The sequence below is a fragment of the Cryptotermes secundus genome, unplaced genomic scaffold, assembly GCF_002891405.2.
Source record: "Cryptotermes secundus unplaced genomic scaffold, Csec_1.0 scaffold92, whole genome shotgun sequence".
NCBI classification, from domain to species: Eukaryota; Metazoa; Arthropoda; class Insecta; order Blattodea; family Kalotermitidae; genus Cryptotermes; species Cryptotermes secundus.
Genome location: NW_019728498.1, coordinates 2,199,426 through 2,215,585, shown reverse-complemented (window position 1 = coordinate 2,215,585; position 16,160 = coordinate 2,199,426). Strand labels below are relative to the sequence as shown.

Sequence of the window (16,160 nt, the reverse complement as noted above, 5' to 3'; positions counted from 1 at the left end):
TATGGGCGAGACACCTCGTGGATCATTCTCTTCTCAAAATCAAAGTCAAAGTTTCTTTATGAGTTGCGGTTTACCGCCAATTAATTCGTCATGGCGTCAATCCCCTTGAGACTCACGACCAGAGATGTTTTTCCTGAAAGAGCAACGTTGAAATACGGAATCGTATGGATGTCCAATGTAAAAAAACAGAATTTGCTGATTGAATGGATCTGACTTAGAAAAATACTTGTATTATGTCACCGTGAAGTTTTGCGGCCTTTATACACGTAATAAGTTAAATATCATCACGTCATTCAGTGTCCTTGATTCTTGTGTTTCAGTCTAGGCAGTAAAAGTAAAAGTAAAAAAAGATTGTAAAGCTATCCCTGTACCAGGCTGTGAAGGCCCATAGGGTTGTGAGACGTTGAGGGTCCCACATCATCTAGACAATCGGCTCAAAGATGGCGGTAAGGTTGTCAGCCTTACGCGCCGGCCTCGCTTTACTCCCCAGGAAAATTATTTAATTAATTCCTGGTACTCATTTCTGTTAGAGGCTGAATAAACCCCAGGGCCAAGTGCGGCTGGAAGGATTAGGTCAACTGCAAAAATCCAATGACCTCATCGGGACTTGAACCCGCGACTTTCCGGCTTGTAGCATAGCCCCTCAAACACTACGCTACCGCGTGCCCCTCAGTCTAGGTAGTACTGGACAATAATATGTTTTACGGTCAGAAATTGATCCATTTCCATTGTTATTTCTTTACTTGACAAGCAATCACAATATGGCACCACGACAGTAATTAACGAAGTACGACCAACAGAAACATATCAGTATGTTCATAGGATTATGCTTAAGGAACAAACAAACAAACAAACAAACAAACACAATTATACACTAGCACTAGGAGCTTTCGGTAGGCTGATTATGAAATATCGGCCATACACATACCAAGGCGTTCCTCAAGTTGTGTCACGATCATTTGTACCACATATTCAGCAATATATAGAGTGGTTCAAAAGTCAGTTACCTAAAATATTTCCTCGTATTAATGAGAATGATCAGGTTTAAACCTGCTAGTCAATTTGCCGTGTCCATATTGGGAAGAGAACCGTAACCCTCGGCTCCATACCACCCCTCCACCCTTCAAGATGGGTCTCAAAGACAATCCGATAAGAAATGATTGCAACTGACTTGGACGTCGCACTTAAAACAGTCGTGTGTTCGGGACACTTCGGACCACCGTGTGCAGTGAAACTGGTCGGTGGCTCGGATCTGAAGGAGCATCAAACCTTTCCAAATTACGTTGATCACCGCGAGTGGAATATTTTACGTAAACAGTGACCTTTATTCTAAATCAACCAAAATAATACCAGTCAAAATTAGCCTGACATTTCGTGATAACCACATTTACTTGGTGCGTGAATAATTAATAAGGGAAGGCTCCTCTATTATTTAAATTAATACACACTAGTTCCTGCCCGTATTGATATATCCTTCTGAAGATGGTCTCTGAGACCGAAACGTGTCTGGGATGAAAGATTAAATATGAAACAAAAAAAAAACATTTTATCAGTCACACTGGACGGAGTTGATTAACTTTTTGTAATATTCTGCAGTATAATATACACAAAAATAATAAGAACAGCGGAACGTTTCATCAGCTAATACTTCTGCAGTGGATGGAGAAGATATCATCTGTTAGCATGGCGTGACTGATGTCCGTATGCCATCCCAAACTGGCGGTGTCATTGCGTTTCCCGCTGCGCTATTGTTCATGCGACAGGGGACTCATGGGAAGTCTCCCGCGGCGCCAGTATTGAACATCACATGCACCGGTGTGGGGTGACGGCGGAGGTTCCCAAGATGATGAGTTATGTGACATACCCCCTCCTTCCTTTCGTTCCCCAAGAACTTACAACACTTTCTTCTTATAGAACAAATTGTAAGTGCATCTTTTTCTTTTGCGCTCTGTAATATTTATTAAGGGCTGGTCTCTTATTTGAGACTGAAACATAAATCTGGCACCACAGTGATACATTTTAATGAAGTCATTTATAATAACGCGTGCTACAGCAAAAAATAGTATGAAATATCTAGCGAAAGTCTAATAGATGGCAGTACACCCTCTTAAGGAAAAGAATAAAAGTTTTGCTTCAAGCGAAGTCCCGGAAAAGGATAGAATCCACTCCTTAACCCCTTGAAACAGCGAAAGACAGAGAGAGCGAGACATTGGAGAGGACCCACTTTTACGAGGGAAATTGATAGAAACATCTCTGCTTCTGAAGATTCCTAAGCAGTGCCCTCTAGTCTTGCTTGTGAAGTGGGCTGGAGCCAAGGTATTACGAAAGCGTTCTGAGAGGTCTATGGGAAATGGACTGTTCTGGCTTGTGTAGTCGGGAAGAAAAGTTATGCTGTGTCTTTACTCCATCAGATAGGAATTTTGATATTGGCCCTGGGGGGAGCCGCATTAAGACAGAATCCTCATGTTAGGCATTGAAGAGCTGTTAGAATATCAACAATCTTTCCTTGCGGTGTGCTGAGTGTGCTATCTGTTAATTCGTTCCTATAATTAACATCACTTACGATAAGTGCATGAAATATCCCATCACTTTTATAATATTATGCGACTGTCAGTTATTTGAGGAACTATGTTACAAGCCGGAAGGTCAAGGGGTTGATTCTCGCTGAGGTCATGGGGTTTTTCAATTAACATAATACTTTCAGCTGTATTATGATCCTGGGGTAGACTCAAAAGAAATGAGTACCAGGAATCTTCCTTTGGGTAAAGGGCGGCAGGCGCGTAAGGCTGACGTTACAGCAATCTGTGAGCAGATTGTCTAGAAAATGTGGGGGCCTCGACGTCTCAAAACCGTATGGGCCTCCACGGCCTGCTACAGGGATTTTACATAATTTTATTCCTGTTTAATGTCTATGCGACTGGCACGGCGAGGTAAAATTTTCCACGATTCCATCTGTTTTATTCGACGGTAAGACAACAGATGCAATTCGCATAAAAATCAAATTCCTATCAAGAACTGTTCACATAGAATTGATAATCACAGAACGAAGATTTCAGGGTAGTTAACAAAGAAAATCCCAGGTTTCAAGACAGGTTTAAAGGGGTTAAACACTAGATAGCAGCATAAATACTCCATCCACTCTACATAAAAGAGAACCAACCAGAACGCTCGTAACTTCTGCAAGACACACCAGAAGGAAACATGCACAGTAGAAAAAGATGTAAGTAGCATTTAAGTTTGTTAAAAACAACATCAAAGTATTTCAGAAATAAATACTAACCCAACTCTTTATCATATGTCACAGATATAGCAGTCAGCAACACACGCTGGCAAAGAAATTGAAATTGTACTTCAGATTAAGATTAAATTCTAAAATTAGAAAGACTTACGACAGTACATAAAGTGCGGCAATTTCACCAAACATTTTTAACGCATTTGATGATGGCAAAATAGGCCGAAACATGTTGTGTGAAACATAAAGACATGTAACCTGAAAGACTTAGAGTTTTACAAATTTAAATTTTGAAAAAATTTGAAAAAAATTTAGAGTGAGTTGCAGGGGAGACGGAAATGAATACGCCAAAAAGTTTGAAGGAACTAACCGTAGAATGAAATTCCTTTTACAAAACAGTAAAATACAATATACGACCAGTGCCTAGATCACAATTATGACATTATGAAGAAACGTGTGAGTATAATGTGATTTTTTTTTTGTTTCTCCAAATGAACCTGAAAAACACTGTTAAAACAGGCATGGACCTTTCTTTTAAAATACCACCCGCTATTTCATCTTATCGCGATTTACTTTACGCAGTTTTCAATGCCATTAAGCAGTAAAAAGGGAAGGAATTATCCGTTAATGCTTCTAGACCCACAGCACCATCTTCCTGACGATCCATCAACCATTTGAAACATTCCATGGTTCATGGTCTTCCTAGGAGAGCTGACAGTTTCTCAGTTCTTCAAGTGTTGCCGCATTTTTGTGGACCCTAAACGTTCAAAAAATCGGTCCAAACCATAAATAATATGGCGGTTACTTTTCAACTGAGGAGGATGAAATGAGATTGTATACAGAACGCATGGATACGTAGGAAATGCAAACAAAATTTTGGTAAGCAAACCTCAAAGAAAGAGGCCGTGTTGTGAACGTAGCTTCAGATGTAAGACAATTAAAAATATTCTTGGGAAAATGTGATGTGTGGACTGATTCGGGAAGGAGTTTGTCACTACGGTGGTGGGACTTAGGATACCATTAAAGTGGAAATTTAATTCATCGGTTCATTTCAAGAAAAACTTGGAAATTGCTCTCTCGCTAGTGAGTAAGTGAGTCACTGAGGATATTCGAGAAAGTGATGTGCATACGTATAAAGTAATTATACTTATATAGGACATAAATCCTATTTATGAAAGATAAACATATTTTACTTTGGTATATTAAACCGTGGAAATCAGGCAGGCTATGTAATGAAGCAAAAGTCCTAAAAGATGAACACATAAAGATCCAGAACTTATGCCAGACTTTCAACAAGGGGGGTTTTAATTTTTCAAACTTATTATACTATATAAATTATCAGGGATTTAAAGATGAGGTACAAACGAGACTTAGCTCTCTAAACGTGAAACTATTTGCGCTACATGCAAGCATAAATAATATCCTAAAAATATTACAGAAAATATTCCACAACGTATCTTTCTTGATTAACGTAAATAGGATCATGGCAAAAACATTTACTAAAATCTCTAGACATTGATAATACTAATTAAATTTTTTTGTGAAGAAAGAAAGTAGGCCTGCAATAAACAGTAAGTGGGAGACAAATGGCGGCGCGTACCGCCACCCACAGTAGGCCTACATAACTCGTTGGTTAATTGTTCATGCGGTTGTGCTCCCATATGACACGGCCTGCTTGTCGAAACTGATCGTCCAGGTAGGTTACAGTCATTTGTCAACGCGCGCCAGATGGCACAATTGTTGTTGATTGCAGACATGATGTAATCGAATAGCAAATTCCAGTTAACAGGATTCAGACCCGGTTATTAAAGCGTCACACTTCCTTGCAACAGACGGCCTAATTAAGTTTGATGTATGTTGATGTGATCCCAATAGCGATAATTCCCTAACGCACTAAAACTGCTCATTCCCTGCAGCTGTACTACGTTATGGCGCTTCCTCAGAATTACAGGTGTGAGAAATTTATGGTGCATCCCCACACTCCGTATACCGAGGGAGCAATAACGCAATTAAAATAAAGTAATTGAATTTTTATAGTAATTTCCAATTAATAAGTGGTTTATCGCTTTTGCAATAGTGAAGCCGAGGAAGGTAGACCTAATTTATGGCTTCCCACCAGCGGTGTCTATGGGAAACACAACGGAAACAGGGAGAAGTTGTGGGCTCATTTACACTTTAGGGAATTTCCCTGTTGCAAAATGTGTAAACTTACCATATACCGTAATTTGTGCCAACGAAAAATGTAATTTATTCTCAAAGAAATAAAAAAGTGGAATACCAAATACTCAGGAAAATTACAAAACCACACCAATGCACTGGCAGTGAACCTACTAGACAATAGCGAAACTACACAAAGACTGAAAAGATAACCGTCCTAACTCTACCAGACAGACCTGTGTCAAACCCCAATGTAAGAATTAAAATGATACATAAATATCTGAGTTACGCCACTCGTCATAACTCATTTACGAGCCAGTACTTATTGAACATATGCATTTATAGCAGACTGTGCATTATGTATCATAAACGTGTGAAAAACTTATCAAGAATCTTAAGAAAACTTGACAATTAAAATGGTGTTCCTGTCCATTAGTCTACGTTCATTATTTGGAAAGAACAAAATGAGGCATATGAGATCGCTTTGCTGTCTACGTACCCTCTCCTAATAGTTTTGTATGCGGTACGTGTCATATCAAGGGGGCTTATGGTATCACCTTGCTCTCTGTGCGTCTGTGTACACCCCGAATTTCTTCCCTTTCTATGCGGTCCTATAATTATAGCCTTAAACATTCTTATTCGCCTCTTAAATGATGTAATACTGAATTAGTGTGGTTTCTAGATCCCTTGCTAGGCAACGTCGGCGACATAAGCAACTATACAACAGCCTTTGCTAGGTGACGGATCCGCAAACAAGCATGTTTCCATGGCAACAAGAGAATACAGCAATAATGGAAGGGACGCTTTCTGCGTGGTTCGCACCGAGATGTTACAAACATGACGAGTTAACAGACACCTACCCCTTAAAATTACAGCGCCTACGAAACAAGGTTCTCCGCACCATTGGAAGTTTCCCAAGGTGCACGACGGTCAGCGATTCGCACATGGCTTTCAACTGTCCGTATGTATACGATTATATAATAAAATTGTGCAGGCAGCAAGCAGAAGTCATACAAAATCATGAAAATGAAAATATTCGCGGTATAGGAAAAGGTGAAGCCAGACGTAGAACATATAAGAGGTTTAAACTTGGTGGCGGTCAAGGTTACGACATTTCGACTAGGCTGCTGTTGTACAAGATAAGATAGGCATGATCTGCTTCGCAAAGCCTGGTCTGACGGAGGACTTCTATATAGTGAACAAGGACGAATTTTTAATAACATACTCTATGTGCAATACATACACTTGACAAAGGCGAAACTTATTCGTAAGAGATAAACCCACCTTCTCGCCAGAGAGGATGTTACATAAGGACCATGGCCCCAAGGGTTCATTGGGGGGGGGATATGGTCGTGAACCTCAAGGGGCTTGGCTCCAAAATGAACTGATTGGCGGTAAACCGCCAGTCCTAAATAACTCTGACTCTGACTTTTGTTGGAGCTAGTTAGGAGACTGCTGCAGGTCAGTCGTTGTGAGTTCATAGCCGAGGCTGGACACGTTTCGAGAACCCAAAGGAAGGGTAACGTCCACCGTTGCAAGTCGCTACCAAGCAACGGCAGTGAAGACGTGACTGTGGACACTAATTGCGTGTAACAGCTAATTCTAAAGTGTAGTCACGCACTGCATCAGAGCCCAATAAATCCGGTCATCAATCCAAAACCCATTTATCGTCATTTATTACTGCCATCGTACACGATTTACGTGGGCATAACTTATTCGCCAATTTCGGATATGATGATATCTTTGATATGATATCTTGATGATATCTTTAAAATCCATTTTAATATCATCCTCTTACCTATGCATGGTGAGGCACACGGTTGCGCAGTTGGTTGAGGCACTATGCTACAAGCTGAGAGGTCGCGGGTTCAATTCCCGATGAGGTCACTGGGTATTTAAATGAAGCTAATCCTTGCATGCGCACGTCAGCGGGTAAGACAGACAACCTTACCGCCATCTGTGAGCCGACTGTCTAGAAAATGTGGGAGCCTCGACCTCTCAAAACCTCATGGGTCTCCACAGCCTGTTACACGGATAGCTTTGCCTTCTTTCTTACCTTACCTATGCATGGATTTCTGAAGCAATCTATTTCTTTTCCAACTAAAATTTTGAATGCATTCAGTGTGTTTATTTTCGTATTATACATAGGCATACGTACACAGGCAGACCTAACAGATTAATTACTTGGAATTCACTGGTGCATACCGTGTACCTCCAGTGCTTCTGCAGCCTGTGTACTGGAATCTTCACTGTTGGCTGTCTCAACGTCACAAAATACACATATTGTCCAGAGAGCGACACTACAATCTTTTGACACCTTCATTATTAACCACCAATGCAGATCTATATGTTTCTATACCGAGACTTGTACTGGGCACGCGGTATCGTAGTTAGTTGAGAGGCTATGTTACAAGTCAGAAGGTAGCGGGTTCAAGTCCCGATGAGGTCATTGGATGTTTTTCAATTGACCTAATCCTTCCAGCCGCACTATGGCCCTGGGGTCGACTCAGCCTCTAACAGAAATGAGTACCAGGAATTAATTAAATAAATTTTCCTGGGGAGTAAAGCGCGGCCGGCGCGTAAGGCTGACAGCCGGTTGTCTAGATAATGTGGGACCCTCAACGTCTCACAACGCTATTGGCCTTCACGGCCTCTTACAGGGATAGCTTTACTTTACTTACTTACCGAGACTTGTAGCGAAGGTTACTGAAAATAATATGGCCCTCAAAATATGGTTGGTAGTCCCCATTTAATTTGCACAAGTTCTAGTGCTCTTGCGAGGAATTAACAGTCCCCCCCCCCTACGGTTTGTAAAATACGTTTATAATTCCGTGTGAATATAATCTAATCTTATTGCATACAACGGGGTAAACCCCTGGTGGTAATATCTTCATGCTGAATTTCATGACTTCCTATGGCTGGCGTGCTAAAAGGCAAGAATAAATGAGCCAGCCACTACAGCGTATATAACACGAAACACGGATCCTGCTGCATAATAAAAAAAGACATATAAACAATATCATTAACGTGCTTATATTGCAGCTTCCTGTTGATCCCATGTGACTTCATTAGAAGAGGCAATGGGCCCTGGGAACTAAAAAGAGTTATAGCAGGACCGTATTGGTCCCTGATGCATACTGTATTCTCATTGGTGGAGTTACATACTGCGTAAACAAGTTATGGGCCAACATACGTGGGAGAGAGAGCGGAGAATTACGGAGAGGAGCAGGGGTTCCGGCCCTTTGAAGTCAGGTGACGGGAATAAATAGTGACCAACATCCGCACATTAATCTAATTTTATCAGAGCTGCAGGATCCTTTGATAAACGAGCCTCCGCCTGTAACACGCTCATGAATAATAAACAAAACGTGACGCTGAGGCCTGAAGTCGTTTATTAAAGAGGAAAAACAGTTGAAGTGAGGGGAAAGTAGAGAGGGCGTGCAGGGACGTCGAATAGTGCACAACGTTCACACAAAGCCTCTACTGTACGTCAAGACAAATTTATTCAAATGGAGCTGGTCACACAAATTAATATCAGCCGTCGATTCGCTGGTGGTTGCAAACCCTACGTGTACACAGTGCCGGTTGGATATTAACACAGGATATGTACAAACACACAATGAGAATTTTGATGACAATCGCCAGATGTAAGCTATATCAGTTCGAATTCTGCGTTCAACAACAACAACAACAACAACAACGTGTCGTATTAGAATTATTCAATATGCAGATCTGAATGAAGACAAAAAAGAGGAATTGGAGTTGTATCCTCTATCACCGCCAATGACGTACATCTGTACTCTATTCTCTCACGTGAAAACAAATTTCCCACATCAGTTCAACTATACCGTCTGACATCATTTCATAAGCCCGTAAGGATGGTAGCATAAAGTTCCATATTTTGGTTCATGATGCGGTACTATCACCAAGCTCCGAAAGCATAAGGTAAAGTTGTCCCTGTGCTTAACTACTTAAGCACTACGCCATGAAGGCGTATGGGGGAGTGGCTGTATAGATCCACATTTTCTTGACCTCGGTACTAGTTGGAGGTGAGTGGTCAGCTTCAAGCCCCGGCCGCTTTACTCCCGGGGAAACAGCCCCCGGTACCCATTGGATAGGAGGTTGGGTGGACCACAGAGCCGGTCTGGACGACATGCAGAAGTGAAAATTCTCGACTGGGACTCGAACTCCAACTTCTCTGTCGTCCAGCCAGTAACCAGTCGCTATACCGACTGCGCTATCCCGACTCACGCTCCGAAAGCGTAGTTTCAAGACACATGCTACGATCTAAATGCTAAACTCAGATTTAAACTTCTGCAATATTATTCAACCTGCCAGTTACATTTATGCACATGTGGACTTACTGATCTCTTGCTCCGTGTGCATGTGACGTACCAAGCCCCTAAACAGAAGGAAGAATTTAGTTATGACGTTATATCTTCATTTAAATTCGAGCCGTCGACATGTGCTGTCGCAGTCTTGAGGCGCTGGGAATACTTGCCAGTATGTACAGCGGAACGGTGCTCACAAATGAACATGCAACTGACAACGTGCTTGGCCAATACATGACTGTCGACTGTCGGCCAATGTTGTTTCGAGGCGGACAGCGCTGAAAACTTGAAGAACGTTGCTTTCATAATTAAAGAACCTAATAACATGCATTAACGGTCCCGCTCCAGACTTGTGTTTATTCTGAAGGTAGAGGATTCCAATCTCGGCTCTTGGCGTGAAGCAAGGGAGGGTTGCCTCATTGGGAGAATCTAGCAAGCACAGTACCTCTCACTCTTGTGTATTTGTTGAATTAACGACAGGGCTTTGTACGTATTGAGCCTGATTAGCTCAGCCGGTATAGCAACTAGGCTACAGGCTGGATGACTGGGGAGTCGAGGTTCGATTCCCGGTAGGGGCAAGAAATTTTTCTATTCTCCACCCAGCCTCCTATACAATGTGTACCAGGAGCTGTTTCCATGCGGGTTTAGAGGCAGGAGCGCGAAGCTGACCGTTCATTTTCATCTAGTGCCGAAGATAAGAATGGTAGAGCTATATTACCACTCTCCCGTAAGTCATTATGGCATGGGGTTTAATTAATTAAGCTCAGGGTGAATTTTGCCTGTCATTCTTTATCGAGCAGGGATAGCGTTGCTGGTATGGGCTGGAAGACCAAGGGGTCGGAGTTCGAATCCCAGTAAAGTAACGAATTTTCTCATCTTCACGTCGTCCAGAGCGGTTCTGGGGCCCACCCAGCCTGTTATCCAATGGGTAACGGGGGCTCTTTCCTCGCGGGTAAAGTAGCCGTGGCGTGAAGCTGACCACTCACCTCCAAACAGTACGGAGATCGTGAGTACGTGCATCTATACATCTACTCCCCCCATACGTCTTCATGGTATATTGCTTAATTAGTTAAGCGCAGGGACAACTTTACAATTTAACTTGCGTTCAGGCCATTAAGGGCTACTTCTCTGTTTCATCGTCCACTGGAAGTCACTGGACAAATCAAACGCAGCAGATCCCACGTGACTAGCGGAAGCAGCCAGATGGTCTTAGGAGAGGGAGACCCTGAGATGTCTCAGTATGATGGAAATACAAGCTGCGCCTGCGCGGTTCCCCAGAATCAGTAGCAACTTCTTAGTATGACTGTGGATTTCACAACTGTATGGAAACGGGATGATTAGCAAGAACTCCCATTTACAACTTTCCACTCATTCACTCATGGAGCTGAGCCCTTCTTGAGAAGCCACAAATTATGCAGATACTCAAGAGCTTCCCAGCCTTTTATGGAACCCGTAGTTTCGTCACCATATTCACAAGAACCCTCCACTGATCCCTATCCTGAGCCAGATCAATCCAATCCTCACCAACCTATCCTATCTCTCTAAGATCCATTTTAATATTGTCCACCTACCTACTCCTTGGTATTTACAATCTTCCACATCATAAAAACACATAGTCCTTAAGAAATGTAATTCTAAGCTATTAGTATCTTAGAGATATAAAATGGAGTGACATGGACTTGATTACTCTAAGGACATGGACCAGTGGAGTGCTCTTGTGAAGACAGTAATAAACCTTCGGGTTACATAAAAAGAGAGCTAAACCAGCGGTAGCGTAGCTACTGGCAGGGCCTCCCTTGCTGGACAGGTCAAAGGGTAGGCATCAGACGAAGAGAGACACCAAAAACCAAAAACTGATGCCGGAAGCAGCGTCATCAGCAGCGACTTGAAGCACAGAGCAAATGATACTCGAGATTACTGATGAATGAATTACATTGTTGTTTGTATTTCTCTGTAATTGTTGTAGTTGTTAATCGTATTTGGTTTGTATTCATTGTGGTAGGATGTCCTTATTGTTGTGTTTTGTGTATTGTGTTTTGTTTGAACGTGTTGTCACTTAGTGTAATGTGTGTTACTTGTCTGTTGTGTCCTATTGTGTACTACTGCCACCGGGCTAAAACCCAATTGCAGTATAATAAATAATATATAAAATGTTAGGAAATTCTTGAATAGCTGCGCAACTGGTGGCTTCTCAAGAATGGCTCATCTCCGGGGAGTTATTTACTTAAGCTATTATAGCAGTCCGAGGTAACAAATACTTCGCTGAGGGAATATTATACACTTTCTTTTAGAGCAAAACTAGCCACTAACCTTAACATTGTTGTGTTGTGACGGTTTTAATAAGGAACTTGGATATTATACGCGTTTAATGCGCTTTAGCTATGGCTAGGTATTTACAGAGTGGGGTTATATTCTGGTGAATTATTTATGTTTCAATTTATCCGACATCGATATGTGTCATCGCTATAGAAAATCATGATGTATTATTATAAATATAGTCACGGCAAATAAGAAATAGCAAGTCCTGTCCCTATTCACAATTTGGAACAATTCTGCAATGACAATCCAATTGCAGAGTTGATCGGTCAAGTTTCGTTTTGCTGTTCTTAACGAACTTCAAACGGGCCCATGCATCGATGAACAAAATTAATGATTTCCTGACGATAAAGAAAAGTTACGGAGAACATGTAATACGAGGCGGGTGTTGGGCGAGTTTTGGATCCGTGTTGTTGAACACATTTGCCCTTCTTAATTAAGTACAACCACTGGTAGATTTGATTGACTCGACCTGACTCACAAATGGTAAAAAAGAAGATCTAAGTGCTGATTAAGTTACTTAGAATTTCTATTATTATTAATTACAATTATATGCTCTATATGTACTATTATACATATTGAGGAGCCGGTCAGAATATCCGCGCGGTCTAAGGCATGAACTGTCTTCGCTCGCTTGGACGCTGGGATTATGGGTTCGAATCCCACTCAAGGTATGGATGTTTGGTGTGTGCATGCGTTTATCCTATGTTTGTGTTGCTCTGTGTTTAGATAGCGGCCTTTCGAGGGGCTGATCCACCTTCCAAGGATACCTACCGTCTGTGAAAAATGATGGCGGAACTAATGAGGCCCAGGAAATGAATGGGCTGGAAGAGGCACTGAAAAAAAAATACACAGAAGCGGTAAACCAGTGTCTTTAATGGTGGTCAATGCAGTTCTATTGTTTTTTCCCTTCTTGCTCCCACTTTGGAACACAGGTAGGATTTCTCACTTTCATGATCATTTTACAGACGGTACGACTCCTTGGACGGGCGATCAGCTTGCCGCAAGGCCTCTACTTAAACACAGGGCAACATAATCACAGAATAAACACACACACACCAAACATCCATATCTTATGTGGGATTCACACCCACGATCCTGGCTTCCGAGAGAACGAAGACAGTACATGCCTTAGACCGCTCGGCTACCGTGACCGGCAGTTGTCGGGCAGGGGAGTGGAAATGAACGACAGACAGGCACAACACGGAACATGAATACCGAATGAAACCACTTGTCTTAGCAACAAAATCTCCATCCGACATGTGTATGTGAACATGTAAAGTATTTCCTTATGGTGCTGGAGAACCTTGTCATGGAGGTTAATGATGGCCGAAACATGTAAAGGTGTATTTACGTATTTTTGTAATATTAAACTGGTTACACTCAATGGAATTACTATTCGCTTAAGAACGAAACCACATCCTACACATCACAGCGCTGAATCTTTCCCGTGGGTCACGTGACATCCGTGGGTGTACGACAACCGTCCGCGAAGCACTACTGCCAACCATGCCGCGTGGGCGGCCATTACCCTTCAACACTGCGACACGTCTACTTAGCTTACGGCGCCGGTTCGCATGTGTGAGCAACAAGACGGACACCAGTTTGAATAATTACTGAATGCATGTACAAGCCTTTGTGGTGTTCCATATGCATGTGTGGTTTTGTGGTCTCACAACATTTTGCCACAGTTGGCCAAACTGCAACGCCGTTTCTGTACGAGCACCTACATCGAAATATAACCATCTCGTTCGCTATTGAGCAGGCATGTCCAACGCGTTGATCGCGGGACGATTTTTGGTCTATCTCACAGGCCTATAAGCAAATTATACGTGAAAAGCATGTAAATTCACTTGTAATATAATATGATTGTATTCAGATTTTGAAGGGAAAATACGTATTAGTCATTCCTATTTTTCTGTCCTTAACGAACAAGGTATTTTTTTATTGCTAGTGGGGTGGGATATGTCCCTTGTACTGCGGCCACTTCTGGCCTATTGTACCAGCCCCAAATGATAGGTGAGGGTGATTGTGGAGCAATTACTGGAATGAAGATTGGCACGGGAAACCGAAGTATTCGGAGAAAACCTGCCCCAGCGCCACTTTGTCTACCACAAATCCCACTTGACCAGACCCGGGCTCGAACTCGGGCCAGCGACTAACCACTTGAGCTATGGCGCGGCCCAACGAACAAGGTAAGTCTGTACTTTCAATGTATGTTGCTTTTACAACAAACATCATGTGTCGTGTTATTTTTACCAATATATTTGCTTAAAGCGAGGTACGACGATAGGAGGGAGTGGTAGATCACTGGCAGTTTTGCCACTAAAATGTTGATCACAACCTGTTTGAAGTTGGACATGCCTGCTATAGAGCATGCACCTGTCTCCTTCACTAACGCTCCAACCTATTTTGAACGTACATTAGGCACTGTGGCCTTGCCAACAACACCGTACCGTTTTACTGTTTATGTGCAAAGAGTGTAGCACTACATCGGCAGCAACGTTTTAGTCTTTAGATTTTTCCATAACTTGCTAGATAACTGCGGTCATCTATACCCTATAACTTATGGGGTCTTCTGTATATGTGCATGGATATGTTGGATATATACATACGCATTTGTGCACTTTATAACAAGAAAGATAAAAAAGGCCCCTCTTGTGTGAAACGACTTAGGCTTCAGAAACATACGTATATATGCTTACCTTCCAGGGTGGCGATTTCAGTGTTCGGTTGAGAACTTGGGCCTCCTCCGAAAGTTCGTGCCTCCTTTCAGTACTTATTCACGGTCTTCTCTGATGAACTTCTGGAACAAAGCATTATGAAAATTCGAAATTATGTTTTCCTTGTTTAGCAGGATAACACGCTTTAATTTGGTACTGGTAAAGAGAAATGACGGCCTTGCGACTAGCTGATCACCCGCGCAAGAAGTCCTACCGTATGTCTAAGATCTAGTAAACCGAAGTGAACGGGTTTTATGGAGGTAGGCCTAGGCCAAAATGAGGGCTGTAGCGCCAATGAAGAAGAAGAAGAAAGACAAAATGACGCCGGTCACGGTAGCCGAGCGGTCTAAAGCATGTACTGTTTTCTCTCACTTGGAAACCGGGATCGTGAGTTTTAATCCCACTCAGGGCATGGATGTTTAGTTTGTGTGTGTGCGTTAGTCTGTGTTTGTGTACAGGTAGAGGCCTTGCGGAGAGCTGATCACCCGCCCAAGGAGTCCTACCGAATGTGTAAGATGTAGAAAAACCGAAGTGAACGGAGAAGTTCATGGAGGTAGGCCTAGGCCCACTGGGGCTGTAGTGCCGGGTGGGGGGGAAAGAGAAATGACAGTCATAGTAACAACGACATGCAAGATCAGGTAACATGAAACGATTTTAAGTGAAATGTATCTCATAAGGAAGTAAATGTGTTGCAAATGCCAACCATAAGAGAATATGGTTTAATATGAGATAAAAATCGCTGTTCTGAACCTATACCACCCAGTTTTTTTTTCAATGTCTCTTCCAGCCCATTCAGGGCCCTGGCCTCTTATTCAGATCCGTAATCATTTTCCACTAGGACTCCTTGGACGAGTGATCAGCCTGTCGCAAGGCCGCTACCTAAACACAGGACAACATAAACAGAATAAAAGCATACACACACCAAGCGCTCTTGCCTTGAGTGGGATCCGAACCCACGATCCCAGCGTCCGAGCGAGAAGACAGTTCATGCTTTAGACTGCGCGGCAACTGTGACCAGCCACCAGAATTTCACAGACCAGTAAATATATGGAACCTAATGCATGCGTTTGGGTAGTATCCTTACGCCTGTCCTGTTGGACTCACAATTAAGCAAGCGTCATGCAGTTTCGTACTATCAACAATACACTAATAAATTAGGAATGTGTACAAAATCACTTTACCCACACAGTGTCTTACGTTTGACTCTCTGAGTTCATTTTATTTGGCATTCCCTTTCCCCTTTGTATCTTACGGGCATGGGGGTGTTTTCTATAGATAATAAAATGTCAGATCGGAGTGAATATACTACGGGAGGAATTAATAGCAATGAATATGTGGGCTCACGGAATACCACAGGGTATGCCTGAAATTCTTAATAGCTTTCAAGCGAGGTTCCATAAG

General features: G+C 42.4%; 1 protein-coding gene across 1 annotated transcript in view; it reads right to left on the bottom strand.

The window, feature by feature from the left end:
* LOC111865140 (zinc finger protein Elbow) overlaps window positions 1–14,839 on the bottom strand; it is a 1,021,422-nt gene extending 1,006,583 nt beyond the window's left edge. Inside the window, exon 1 of the mRNA XM_023852904.2 lies at window positions 14,742–14,839. The gene's annotated coding sequence lies outside the window, so the exon portion shown is untranslated. The remainder of the gene's footprint in view (window positions 1–14,741) is intronic.
* Window positions 14,840–16,160: the final 1,321 nt, after the last annotated feature.